Source organism: Astyanax mexicanus, chromosome 6, assembly GCF_023375975.1.
Source record: "Astyanax mexicanus isolate ESR-SI-001 chromosome 6, AstMex3_surface, whole genome shotgun sequence".
NCBI lineage: Eukaryota > Metazoa > Chordata > Actinopteri > Characiformes > Acestrorhamphidae > Astyanax > Astyanax mexicanus.
Window position 1 is genome coordinate 13,613,157 of NC_064413.1, and position 13,733 is coordinate 13,626,889.

Here is a 13,733-nt window from a genome sequence, read left to right on the forward strand (position 1 = left end):
CTAATGCCACTTTAGACCTACGATGCCAACATGATTCTGAGGTAGCCCGTCAATCTGTGTAGACATACGCCCCCAGGGGGCGGAGCCAAAGCTAAAAATCTGTTTCTCAGGAACCGTACAAGCTATGAAGCTCTCCTTTGGCAAGTATCATCTATGGCCTATGTCCTAATGTTTTACAGAAGGAAAATTTGATATGCAAATTTTTGCGATCGTTATTAGCCAATCAGATTCCAGCAAGCTTTTGACAGGCTAAACAATGACCAATCAGGACAATACTTATACCCTACATGTATCTCAGGGCCTTCTATCATCCATTAAAATATGGCGTTGATTGGCCTCAAGGGGGCGCTTTAGCAGAAAATCAGTTATATCTAAAGGTACAAGTGGCCTAGGCTTGTTATTCTTTTTTATTTTTATACTTTGCTGTAGCCTTTACAACTTTGTAATTACATGTGTTTACCAAAAATGCAAAGATTTTCATCAGTTGGCAAAAGAGTAAAAATTGCTCTTTTCGAACTTGTCTTTAAGTCCTTAATCAATCAAAACAAATTTGATCTTGATGCAATCTTGAGACCCTGTAGGTAAATAATTATCAAAAAAATCTTGACATTTTAACTATTTGAGGCCCATAAACCTTGATCAAACATGTACGTGAAAGCCTTTTCAGAGTTATTTGGCCAAAACTCTGTCAAAGTTTAAAACATGCCAAAACTGTTGAAGCTACTAATTAACAATGACATTTGAAGTACATGTGCCAAGTATGAGCCAAATAAGTCTTCAGTAGGCTCTACAGTGAAAAAATAAATATTTTCAATTTATTCTATTTATCGCTATTTTCCAACCTAAATGGACAGAAGACAGGAACCTTTCACCCTATCAACACACAAATTTATACACATATATAGACTGATAATCTGATCTTGATTGCAAATTTTCAGCCAAATCGGACATGTTTTGCCTCTACAACGGCTGGAAAACTACAGCGATTTTGTAGGCCTCAAGCCTGTATTATCGCTTTTTTCAAATCTAAATGGACAGAAGTCAGGAACCTTTGACCCTATTGACACAGAAATTGACATACATATATAGACTGATATTGTGATCTTGATTGCAAATTTTGAGCCAAATCAGATATTTTTTGCCTCTAATATGGCCAAAGAGCAACAGCCATTTTGTAGGCCATAAGCCTGTATTATCACTTTTTTCAAACCTAAATGGTCAGAAGTCAGGAACCTTTGACCCTATCAACACACAAATTTACATACATGTATATACAGACCACTTGATCATGAATACCAATTTGGAGCCCAATCGGACTTTTCTTCTCTTTTTAATAAATAGAAACACACTGATAGGGAATGTTTTGTCTTTCTGATAGAGTGATAGATTTCCAGCAGGTTATATGTGGTCTCTTGCTGCGCTCTGGTGGTCATTTGGTGAAACAGCTACAGGTGAATTATTCTAAATTAAAGCTCTGCTGAACTTATTCAATCTTGCTTGTCTTGCTTAATTGAACATATTTATCCTTCTTCTTCATGCTGGTCAGCCGCCTGGGTCATTCTTGTTTATGCTCCACCCCCTTATTTTTTTTTTTTAAATTTGCATAATATGCAAAACCTACTTTTGAGATCTTGTCCTTGGATCCTTGACCAATCATGACATGTTTGGTATCAAACAGTTCAGCAGAGCTTACTCCTCAATGATTATTAAAAAAATCTTTACATTTATAAACAATATGGCCGCCATATGCAAATGAGTTCTACCATGGTGCAGTGAAATGTCTTTAACACTTATAACTTTTGAATGCTTAACCTGACACTAATACCACTTCAGTCCTTTGATCATTACATGATTCTCAGATACCCTGTCAGTTTAAGTAGACATACACCCCCAGGGGGCGAGGCCAATGCTCGATAGCTGTTTCTCTAGAACCATACAAGCTATCAAGGTCATCCTAGCCAATTATCATCTTTGGCACTAATGCACTAATGGTACACAAAATGAAAATTTGATATGGACACTTTTGTGGTCACTATTAGCCAATCACATTCCAGCAAGCTTTTAACAGGCGGAATGTTAATCAGGTCAAAACTTATATACTATATACGGGTTATTTATTTGCCCTTTTTATGCCTTGTGTTTTTTCAATTTAAGAACTGAATTTGTTTCACCAAATGCGCACTAGAGTGCAGTAAGACACCACATAAAACCTGATGAACACTACAGCTCAATTTATCAATGCTTTTCAACTAGTTTACTCACACCACTCATCTAGCATTGCCATTATGGTCTTTATGGTCACGCTGGTCACCCAGCTTGGTTATGCTGGCCATCCAGCTTGGTCATGCTGGCCATTCACATTGGTCATTATGGTTCTGCTGGTCATTCAGCTTTGTCCTCATAGTAATGGTGGTCTTCCAGCTTGGTCATACTGGCCAACCACCTTTGCCATGCTGGTCATCCAGTTTGGTCATTATGGTCTTCCAGCTTGGTCAATATGGTCAACAAGTTTGTCATCCAGATTAGTCATGCTGGTAATCTAGCTTGGTCTTCACGGTCATGCTGGTCATCCTCATCCAGTTTGGCGATGCCGGTCAACCGGCAACATGTTTTAAGCCTAACTGGCCTCCAGGGGTCTCTTTGCCTGTAACGCTCGAACCCCGTAAATCGCCGCTTGCGGCTATATTTTTTTATTATTATTATTTATTGATTCGTTCATGTTTTCATTCTCTCTCTCTCTCTCTCTCTCTCTGTCTTTTTTTTTTTTTTTTTTTTTTTGGTACTGAGATGAGCAGCTTCGCTAAAAGCAAAGCTTTCAAAAAATAAGCAATACTCGTCAACGTTCCCCTCCACGGAAATCTTTAGTAAAAGGCGAAAGATTTATACGTGAATGAAGAGAAACCCGAGCTATACCCGTAACCCACCAAACCCCTCCGAGGTCCAGAAAGGGCCGAGGCAGCTGGAGGAAGGCAGGGAGCAAGGGCAGATTGAGAGGGAAGACAACCTTCAACTTTTTTGTCTTCTCCTCCAGTTAAAACGCACGAGTCCTGATGACGTCACACCTGAGCGGGACGGTCGTCCTTGCCTAAAGAGCAGAAGGGGACACAAAAGAACACAAAGAGACAAGCCAAACAACATATCGAGTTAAAAAAAAAAAAAAAAAAAGTTAAAAAAAAAAAAAAAAAAAAAAAAAGAACAAAAACGGAGGGAAAACGGAAAACGCGCGAAAAAGACCCTCCCCTGCCAGCGAGTACAGAATTAAATAAATAAATAAACAAACAGAAGAAGAAAACAACACAAGCATGCATGGGTTCACTTCAAAACACAAGCAGAAAAAAAACAAGACAGATCACAGGAACTGACCATCCCCCGATCAATTCCAGCCCTCTTGAGCACTTAGCCAACGACCCAGTCGTTTCTTCTTTCTTTGCACCGCTGTAAGGAAGGTGCACCGCTCCTGGAGGTACTGCAATACCAGGTCGATGCGTGGAGCAGAAGGAGCAAGCTCCTGTTCTGGCTCCCTGTTCTAAAAATCCATTTAATATGTAGCCCTCATATAGAGGGCGTATCAGATATTAAACTGATAAGAACAGATTTTTTTCTTTCGAAAAGTTTTTATTGTCACCATACATTTTTTCTTTAAAAGCCAAGTAAAAACATTTTTGCATAAAAGCCAAGTACACAACATTTACATATATTTTAAAACAAATCATCAGTCAAAACAAATATTCATTTCATTCCATTTAAAATACGTTTTCATTACGTTTTAAAACCATAGTTTCCCCTCCCCATGTCTTTATTAAATTCCATAAATCCCATTGTTGAAAAAAATAAAAAAATAAAAAAAGGTACAATAAGATAAAAAACACCCTCACAAAACTGACTGTTTTTTTTTTGTTTTGTTTTGTTTTGTTTTGTTGTTTTACATTGTTGTTATTTTCTTTGTTTGTGTGTGTGTGCGTGTTTTGGGAACGGGAGTCCAGTGCAAGTCCATGTTTTAAAAGTTCGTGAAAACCAGTTTAAAAGGAATCGCAATAGTCCATAAAATCGGTTAAAATTGTTCTTTGTGCAAAACCGGGGTGAGCCCATAACAAGCAGGCTCCACTCCGCTCCTCAGAAGAGACGCCTCTGTCGTTTTTGGGCTCAGCGGAGAACCTCCCCTGTGCCCGCTGCTCCTTTTACTGTGTCCGTGTTAACGGGGTGCATCTACGGGAGCCAGGCGCCGTGGTGGTCTGGACCCCCCTGCGTGAGACCCCGGCCCCCTCCTCCGAATGTCGCCGTGCGGTGTCCCCTGCAGCGAAGATGTTACCAGCGCCGACAGTGCGTGCAGGGGCACCGTCACGCGCTTCCCCACCAGCAGGTTGCGGGAGGTCCAAATGGCGGCCTTCACGTGATTCAGGGTGGACCAGAGCGCTGCAAAGTCGGCTGCTGGTATCTTGTCGAGGCCCTGGCCCACCCCGTTTACCGCTAGCCGGTAAAACGTGGGCTGGACCTCCCCTGCTGGCAGGCACGGGCATTGCAGGGGGCCGGTTAAGGCCCACAGGTCCCTCGCCACGCTGCACTCCCAGAGCACATGCCGCACGGTCTCGGGCTCGCCACACCCTGGCCGCGGGCAGATGGGGTTCCTCGCCATGCCCCGGGAGTGCATCACGGCCCTGACCGGGAGGATCTCATGGGCAGCCATCCACGACAGGTCCTTATGCTTGTTCTGAAGAGCGGGGTGGGCGGCGTTCCTCCAAACTTGTTTGGCCTCACCGAGTGTGAGGCCGGGAACTGGGCTCACCTCCTCCCGGTCCTGCACAAGAGAAACAAGAGACTTGGCATTAGTTAAAATGGTGACATCCTCTTTGTCTAAAAAAAACTTGTTTAAAAACTTTCTAATAAAATCATATTCAAAGGGTAGGGTAAAAGAGACTGGGGTCGTAAGATCAGGTTTTAAAATCTTTAGACTTTGCAAGTACGACCCCATCCAGAACCTCGCCATCACCGCCGTCTTGTTCTGTCTGGAGGGGTCTGTCGCATACTTCACGTGCAAAGCAGCGAACTTGCTTCCTAAAAACAGGTGGGGGTCTGGGAGCCCCTTCCCTCCATTCTCCTTTCTCTTTTTAACCTCCGTCCTCCTCAGTCGCTCCCACTTGGACCCCCACAGGAAGTAAAATATCGCCCGGTCTAGACTCAAAAGAAATCGTCTCGGGGGACTAAAAACAGAACACAATAATAAAAGCAAGGGTAAAATCACGGCTTTAATGATTAAAATCTTGCCCTCCATCGTCAACTGTCTTAGTCCCCAGAATCCCAATCTCTGCCTGACCCTAGCTAAAGCGTCAGTCCAGTTGCCCCGTCCACCACCCTCTTTGTCGAATTTAAGTCCTAAAATTTTTATATCATTTACTTTAAAATCAACGTCCAGGTTCAAGTCGATGTTCCCTCTAGGCCCAAAGAGCTGGGCCTCGGACTTGCTCCTATTGAGCTTAGCGCCCGAGGCCCTTCCAAACCAGTCAGTCACGTCCAATGCTCTTTGGACCGATAAAAAGTCAGAACATAAAAGCGTGACGTCGTCCATAAAAAGTGTGCAGGTCGCCGTCAGTCCACCTGGTAGGTCTAGTCCTTTGATCCATCTATCCTTTCTCAAGATCTGCGCCAGCGGCTCTATACATGCCACGTACAGAAGCGGAGATAACGAACACCCTTGGCGAACGCCAGAGCGTACACTGATCGCTTTTGTGAGATGCCCATTTACACGGATTTTGCTGCTGATATTTTTGTAAAGCAGCCCCACCCACTTAATGAACCTCCCTGGGAACCCCATTTTTTGCAGTACCTGAAACAGGTACTGGTGCGAGACCCGATCAAAAGCTTTCTCAAAATCTAAATTTAGAACTATCAGTCGAATGTTTCTGTCTCTCGCAAAACAGATGACGTCTCTAACCAACACTAGGCTGTCTGTGATCTTCCTTCCGGGCACGGCGCAGGCTTGATCCGGGTGGATCACGTCCTCTAAAACCAAAGACATACGTCTGGATAAAATCTTACTAAAAAGTTTACAATCAAAGTTTAAAAGGGTAATCGGTCGCCAGTTTCTTAAGTCGGTCTTGTCGCCCTTCTTATAAAGTAAGCTAACTATACCTGTTCTAAAACTGTCTGGAAGTCGGTCAAGGTTTTCAAATTCGTTAAAAACAGTCAAAACGTCAGATCTGTTCTGATAAGAACAGATACTACACTTGATCTTAGCCAAAAGGCCGAGAAGCGATAACCCGAATAACGCCACCTGGTTGCGGGGCCCTTCTTTTTACTATGTAGCTACTAAGCGGCGAAGCCAACAGATGTCCCACCCATTTAACGTCACCCTACTCTAGCCATTGTTCAAAGAGGTCTGTCTTTTACCATTATTCCTTACAAACTTTTTTTTTTTTTTTTTTTTACTGTTTTCTTTTGTCATCATTCCTTCCTAGTCTATTTTTTTTTTATTATTATTATTTATTTTTTTATTATTTATTATTAATATTATTATTGATTCGTTCATGTTTTCATTCTCTCTCTCTCTCTCTCTCTCTGTCTTTTTTTTTTTTTTTTTTTGGTACTGAGATGAGCAGCTTCGCTAAAAGCAAAGCTTTCAAAAAATAAGCAATACTCGTCAACGTTCCCCTCCACGGAAATCTTTAGTAAAAGGCGAAAGATTTATACGTGAATGAAGAGAAACCCGAGCTATACCCGTAACCCACCAAACCCCTCCGAGGTCCAGAAAGGGCCGAGGCAGCTGGAGGAAGGCAGGGAGCAAGGGCAGATTGAGAGGGAAGACAACCTTCAACTTTTTTGTCTTCTCCTCCAGTTAAAACGCACGAGTCCTGATGACGTCACACCTGAGCGGGACGGTCGTCCTTGCCTAAAGAGCAGAAGGGGACACAAAAGAACACAAAGAGACAAGCCAAACAACATATCGAGTTAAAAAAAAAAAAAAAAAAAGTTAAAAAAAAAAAAAAAAAAAAAAAAAAAAAGAACAAAAACGGAGGGAAAACGGAAAACGCGCGAAAAAGACCCTCCCCTGCCAGCGAGTACAGAATTAAATAAATAAATAAACAAACAGAAGAAGAAAACAACACAAGCATGCATGGGTTCACTTCAAAACACAAGCAGAAAAAAAACAAGACAGATCACAGGAACTGACCATCCCCCGATCAATTCCAGCCCTCTTGAGCACTTAGCCAACGACCCAGTCGTTTCTTCTTTCTTTGCACCGCTGTAAGGAAGGTGCACCGCTCCTGGAGGTACTGCAATACCAGGTCGATGCGTGGAGCAGAAGGAGCAAGCTCCTGTTCTGGCTCCCTGTTCTAAAAATCCATTTAATATGTAGCCCTCATATAGAGGGCGTATCAGATATTAAACTGATAAGAACAGATACTACACTTGATCTTAGCCAAAAGGCCGAGAAGCGATAACCCGAATATCGCCACCTGGTTGCGGGGCCCTTCTTTTTACTATGTAGCTACTAAGCGGCGAAGCCAACAGATGTCCCACCCATTTAACGTCACCCTACTCTAGCCATTGTTCAAAGAGGTCTGTCTTTTACTATTATTCCTTACAAACTTTTTTTTTTTTTTTTTTTTACTGTTTTCTTTTGTCATCATTCCTTCCTAGTCTATTTTTTTTTATTATTATTATTTATTGATTCGTTCATGTTTTCATTCTCTCTCTCTCTCTCTCTCTCTCTGTCTTTTTTTTTTTTTTTTTTTGGTACTGAGATGAGCAGCTTCGCTAAAAGCAAAGCTTTCAAAAAATAAGCAATACTCGTCAACGTTCCCCTCCACGGAAATCTTTAGTAAAAGGCGAAAGATTTATACGTGAATGAAGAGAAACCCGAGCTATACCCGTAACCCACCAAACCCCTCCGAGGTCCAGAAAGGGCCGAGGCAGCTGGAGGAAGGCAGGGAGCAAGGGCAGATTGAGAGGGAAGACAACCTTCAACTTTTTTGTCTTCTCCTCCAGTTAAAACGCACGAGTCCTGATGACGTCACACCTGAGCGGGACGGTCGTCCTTGCCTAAAGAGCAGAAGGGGACACAAAAGAACACAAAGAGACAAGCCAAACAACATATCGAGTTAAAAAAAAAAAAAAAAAAAGTTAAAAAAAAAAAAAAAAAAAAAAAAAAAAGAACAAAAACGGAGGGAAAACGGAAAACGCGCGAAAAAGACCCTCCCCTGCCAGCGAGTACAGAATTAAATAAATAAATAAACAAACAGAAGAAGAAAACAACACAAGCATGCATGGGTTCACTTCAAAACACAAGCAGAGAAAAAACAAGACAGATCACAGGAACTGACCATCCCCCGATCAATTCCAGCCCTCTTGAGCACTTAGCCAACGACCCAGTCGTTTCTTCTTTCTTTGCACCGCTGTAAGGAAGGTGCACCGCTCCTGGAGGTACTGCAATACCAGGTCGATGCGTGGAGCAGAAGGAGCAAGCTCCTGTTCTGGCTCCCTGTTCTAAAAATCCATTTAATATGTAGCCCACATATAGAGGGCGTATCAGATATTAAACTGATAAGAACAGATTTTTTTCTTTTTATCAGCCAGCGCGTTTATTTTTCATTTCCACAGGCTATACAACCATTTACACATTTGCAACCCACCACCAACACCCCAACATCCATCCACCCAAATCCCCAAAGAAAACCAACCCACCACAAACCACAACCCACCCTATCCCCAACCTGCCCAAACAGCCCATATTCAGTCTACCCCACCCCCCACCCTGTCAGCGGACGGACGGAGCGGACGTAGACCCCCACCCTCCCCAGGAGAGAGAGCGAGAGGACCTGCCCGCGGATGATCATCCGCGGGGCCACCAGGGCCTCCCCATCACCGTCGGGCCCGCGAAGCCGGACCTCTCTCCCCTGCCCCCCACGCCCACCCTGATGATTCCTTCTCCGGGCTCCCGCCCCGCCTGAGAGACCGTGGCGTACCTCGCCTTAAAGGCGAGGAAGAGGTGCCTCGTGTCCGGCCGCGGCTCCGCTACCCTGAGGCACTCGCAGCGCGTGCCCCAGAGCACGCACTTGGCCACGGAGACGGCCGTCCACAGAGGCCTGGCCTCTCTGCGGGGCACGGCGCTCAATCCATGCCCGTACAGAATCATTTCCCTGGTCGGGACGGACCCGGCACCGGTTGACCTCCACCATCCCGAGACCGCCGCCCAGAAGCGAACCGCGACGGGGCAAGACCACATGGCGTGGTCTACGGTCTCCTCCCCGCCGCAGCCCATCGGGCACGCGGGGGTGTGGCTGATCCCGTGCCTGTGCAGGCGCTCCCTGACCGCGAGGCGGTCGAGGGCGGCCAACCAGTGCAGGTCCTTGCTGGCCCCGTCCAACCAGCCGGGTTGTAGGGCCGCCCAACGTAAGTTGGGCGCCCTCGGCGGGCGTATCCTCGCGCCCTCCCCGGCTCCGTCCCGCCACCGCGCGTAAAGGCGCCGGTGGTCGAGCACGGCGCCGTCCTCCGTGCACCACGGGTGGTCCTTCACAAAGTCGGCCGCCCTGGCGTTCCAGGGGATCCAGGGGATTGCCCTTCTCAGGGCGAACCCCAGCCAGAACCTCGCGAACAGGGTGGCGGGGTGTCCTCCGTTGCCCTCGACCAGCCTCGCCAGGAAGGCCACGAACAAAGTCGCGGCCTTCACCGGCGCGCAGAACACCCCTCTACCTCCCCTGGCGACCGGGAGGTACATGGTCGTCCTAGCGACCTGCTCGTACCTCCCGCCCCACACAAAGGAGAAAACGCACCTTTCGACCCGTCTTCCCGTCACGAAAGGGATTGGGAAGACGTAGGCCAGGTGGTTCAGGCCAGCCAGCAAGTCCGAGTTCACCATCAAGACCCTGCCGGACAACGAGAGATCCCTCTCGCTCCAGCGCGCCGCCCTGACCTGCAGCTTTGCTAAAGCCGCGTCCCAGTTCTTCTGGGCCGAGTCCTCCCTCCAGAAGGTGACCCCCAGTATCTTGAGGCCACCCTCGCAGAGCGAGTACCCGCCGGGGACGTCGGCCCTCCCGGCCCATCCCCCGACATACAACACGGCCGATTTGGCCCTGTTGATGCGGGCTCCGGTCACAACCGAGAACTCCTCCAGAATCCGTCCTGTGACATCAAAGTCCCGGTCCTTTCCCAGGAAGAGGGTGGCGTCGTCGGCGTAAATCGCCACCTTCGCGCTGAGACCCCTTCCTCCTGGGATGTGCAGGCCGCCGAAAGCAGGCTCTCGTCGCAGCCGCTCGACCAGCGTCTCGATGTACAGGACGTAGAGCAGGGGAGACAGCGGGCACCCCTGTCGTACCCCTCCCTTCTGCTCGACCTCGGCCGAGAAGTGGCCGTTTACCCCCACCTTGCTGGTGACTTCTGTATAAAGAAGTCGCACTAGGGCTAGGAAGCCCGGGCCCACGCCCATCTTACGCAGAACTGCGAAGAGGAAGGCGTGGTTAACCCGGTCGAAGGCCTTCTCCTGGTCCAGACTCAGCACCGCCAGGGGCACCCGGCGCTGCTCCGCCCAGGCAATGGCGTCTCGTATGAGAGCCAAGTTCATACTGCCTGTGCGCCCGGGCACCCCGCAGGTTTGATCCGGACGGACCAGGGAAGCCATGACTCCCTTGAGGCGTCGGACCAGCACCTTGGCAAAGATCTTATAATCAACCGTCAGCAATGTTATAGGCCTCCAGTTTGCCAAGTCGGTCCTGTCTCCCTTCTTGTACAGAAGGGTGACGTGCCCCTTCCGAACGGAGGGTGGGAAAAGTCCCAAACCTCCGGCCTCTGCGTACATGTCCAGCAGTTCCGGACCTATCAGGGGCCAAAAGCTCCTGTAGAACTCTACAGGCAGCCCGTCACCTCCGGGGGCCACGCCGCCTTTCAGGGAGAGCATTGCGCTCTCCACCTCTGCGGGGGTGACGTTTCCCTCCAGGAGGGCCCTTTCCTCTTCCGACAGCCGTCCCTCCACGGCGTCCAGGAAGGCAAGAGCCCCGTCTCCCGGTACGTCCCGGGCCTGGAACATTCTGGCGAAATAAGCCGCGGCCGCCACCAACATTCCGTCGGTGTCCTCGTGGAGCGTCCCGTCTTCCGACTTGAGCCCCGGGATGTGCACCCTAGCCTGCCTCTTCCTGACAGAGTCAAAGAAGAAGCGCGTAGGGCGCTCATCCTCCCTGATCCGTTGGTGCCGAGCCTGTCTGCAGTACCCGCGTGCCTGGGCCTCGTGGTAAAACCTCAAGGCCTCACTGGCTTCCCGGATCCGGACTTGATTCCGGTCCCGCCAGGCGGCTCGCAGGTCGCACGACCACCTCCGGATCGCCCGCTCTCTCCTCCGAGCGGCCGCGTTCGCCCACCACCGGCAGAGGGTGGCGACCTTTTCCTTCAGGTCTTCCCACCACTCCCCCGCCGTGGCATAGAGGACCTTCATCCTCTTCCATGTGGGGTAGAGGGTCCGGAAAACGGCGCAAAAGGCCGGATCCCGTAGGAGGGCGACATTCATCCTCCATACCCCCTTCCCACGCCCCCCCCCCTGCATGCGCAGGGCAACTCCCACGTAACAGTGGTCGGAGCCCCAGAACGGTCTGGACCAACACGCTAAGATGTCAGCTCCGTTCCGGACAAAGATGTAGTCCAGGCGGGAGGCGTCACCCCTGGAATTACACCAGGTGTGTCCTCCCCCCTGGGGCTCAACGACCCTGTACGAATCGACCAGCCCGGCAGTCTGCACTATCCTTGCCAGTTCCAACCCCCCGGCCCCTGTGTCGAGGTCCACGTTAAAGTCCCCGCCTACGACGAGGACCTTGTTCGTGAACAACAGGGGCTCCAGTTGGGTAAAGAACCCTCGCCGACCGGCCGGGCTGGCAGGAGCATACACTCCTATTGCCCTGAGGGCAATCCCCCTCCACTCCCCGTCGACGCAAATGATGCGTCCTGGCACCGGGGACTGAACGGACAGGACCGAGAAGTCCCCGGAGCCAAACAAAATGCCCACTCCGTCCGCCACTCCTTCCCCCACCCCCCACACCGAGGGGCCCGCCTTCCACTGGGCCGAATATAAGCTTGCATCCCGCTGCGAGGTCAAGTGGCACTCCTGCACAAACAGGACCTCGCAGCGGAACGCTCGCAAGCTCCGGAAGACGGCCTCCCGCTTAACCCCGTCCCTGATGCCCCTGACGTTGAGGGACCCCACCGTCAGTCTACACATATCTAAAACGGTGGAGTCCCTCCCTCCCCCTCCCGCCGTACCCAGAAAACGGATCCCCACCCCCCAACCCCACCCAACCCCGCAAAAACCCACCCCAACCCAACAAAGTCCCACACACCCACAAAACCCCACAAAAACGCCCCATAAACCCCCAACCTACAACAAAACCACCCCAAACCAACACAGTCCGACAAAACCCCCCACCCGCAAAAGCCCACCCACAACAAACACAGTCCCACAAAATCCCCCCCTCCCGCAAAGGCCCACCCACAACGAACACAGTCCCACAAAATCCCCCCTCCCGCAAAAGCCCACCCACAACGAACACAGTCCCACAAAATCCCCACTCCCGCAAAGGCCCACCCACAACGAACACAGTCCCACAAAATCCCCCCTCCCGCAAAAGCCCACCCACAACGAACACAGTCCCACAAAATCCCCCCTCCCGCAAAGGCCCACCCACAACGAACACAGTCCCACAAAAACCCCCCTTCCGCAAAGGCCCACCCATAACGAACACAGTCCCACAAAATCCCCCCTCCCGCAAAGGCCCACCCACAACGAACATAGTCCCACCAACACCCCCGCCCGCATAAACCCCCCCAAAACCAACACAGTCCCCCAACCCATTACCCACAAAAGTTCCACCCGCCCCAAAGAAACCCCACAGTCCCACATCCACCCACAAACCCCGCCCTCCACGCCGAAAACAAAATCCCACTGTCCCCAATCACTCCCAACCCCTGCCCCATCCCCTAGGGGATAATGCGACTGGGCGGTCATTTGGTCTTCCCCTTCCCCTTACCCCCCCCAGACCTCGACCGCCTGGTAGATACCCTCTCCCACCCCTCCTCAGACCGTTGACCCACCTCCTCCTGGTCAGATGAAGAGGAGCAGTCCAGCAGGGGCGGGGACCAGTCCGTGCTGGGGTCCTGGGGAGCGTCGTCCGCCCGCTGGCCCGGCCCCGGCAAAAGCACACTGGCTGGGTCGAGGAGGTCGAATTCCCGGGCCTCCTCAACCTTGGACCTTTTGGCCTTCTGGCCATCCTCCTCAGGCTGAGGGTCCCGTTCCCTGGTGGGCGCGGGGACAGGGGGATCCGACGCTGGCAGGCTGTCGGGGACGGCGATTGCCGCCCACCCGGGCCGCACGATGGGTGTACCGGGCTCCATCCCCTCCAACACCTCCGCCCAGTCCATGGGCGTCCAGGAATCGGGCAGCGGTGGGGCCGGCCCGAGGCCCGTGGACTCGCCGGCGGGGCCCGGCAGAGTCTCGGCGACGGCATCCTCCGGAGTAGGTGGCACCTCCTGCTGCCACTGCTGTCCCGCCGGCAGGTCCTCCGGGACCGGCTCGGCTGGAACTTCCGCGGATGGTGGGGGAGGCGGTGGCTGCTGCGGCGGCGGCGTGGCGGGACGAGGTGGAGGGACCCCTCCGTGGTGGGCGGTGGAGGGCCCTGGATCTCCGTCGACCTCGACGGCGGGCTTGGACGGGCGTCCAGCAGGCACCCCGGCAGCCGGTGCAGCGATGGCCTCCTCAGACG

General features: G+C 50.6%; 5 non-coding genes and 2 pseudogenes across 5 annotated transcripts; all 7 read right to left on the minus strand.

The window, feature by feature from the left end:
• Nucleotides 1–2,793: 2,793 nt before the first annotated feature.
• On the minus strand, nt 2,794–2,910 carry LOC125802695 (U5 spliceosomal RNA). The gene has a single exon (XR_007439745.1). It is a non-coding gene; the product is annotated as a U5 spliceosomal RNA (small nuclear RNA).
• A 531-nt stretch (nt 2,911–3,441) lies between these two features.
• LOC125802584 (U2 spliceosomal RNA) lies at nt 3,442–3,616 on the minus strand (annotated as a pseudogene).
• Nucleotides 3,617–6,154: 2,538 nt separating this feature from the next.
• LOC125802653 (U2 spliceosomal RNA) lies at nt 6,155–6,251 on the minus strand (annotated as a pseudogene).
• A 340-nt stretch (nt 6,252–6,591) lies between these two features.
• Nucleotides 6,592–6,708, minus strand: LOC125802696 (U5 spliceosomal RNA). The gene has a single exon (XR_007439746.1). It is a non-coding gene; the product is annotated as a U5 spliceosomal RNA (small nuclear RNA).
• Nucleotides 6,709–7,243: 535 nt separating this feature from the next.
• LOC125802850 (U2 spliceosomal RNA) lies at nt 7,244–7,434 on the minus strand. Its single transcript, XR_007439900.1, has one exon. It is a non-coding gene; the product is annotated as a U2 spliceosomal RNA (small nuclear RNA).
• Nucleotides 7,435–7,745: 311 nt separating this feature from the next.
• On the minus strand, nt 7,746–7,862 carry LOC125802698 (U5 spliceosomal RNA). Its single transcript, XR_007439748.1, has one exon. It is a non-coding gene; the product is annotated as a U5 spliceosomal RNA (small nuclear RNA).
• Nucleotides 7,863–8,396: 534 nt separating this feature from the next.
• LOC125802620 (U2 spliceosomal RNA) lies at nt 8,397–8,582 on the minus strand. Its single transcript, XR_007439719.1, has one exon. It is a non-coding gene; the product is annotated as a U2 spliceosomal RNA (small nuclear RNA).
• Nucleotides 8,583–13,733: the final 5,151 nt, after the last annotated feature.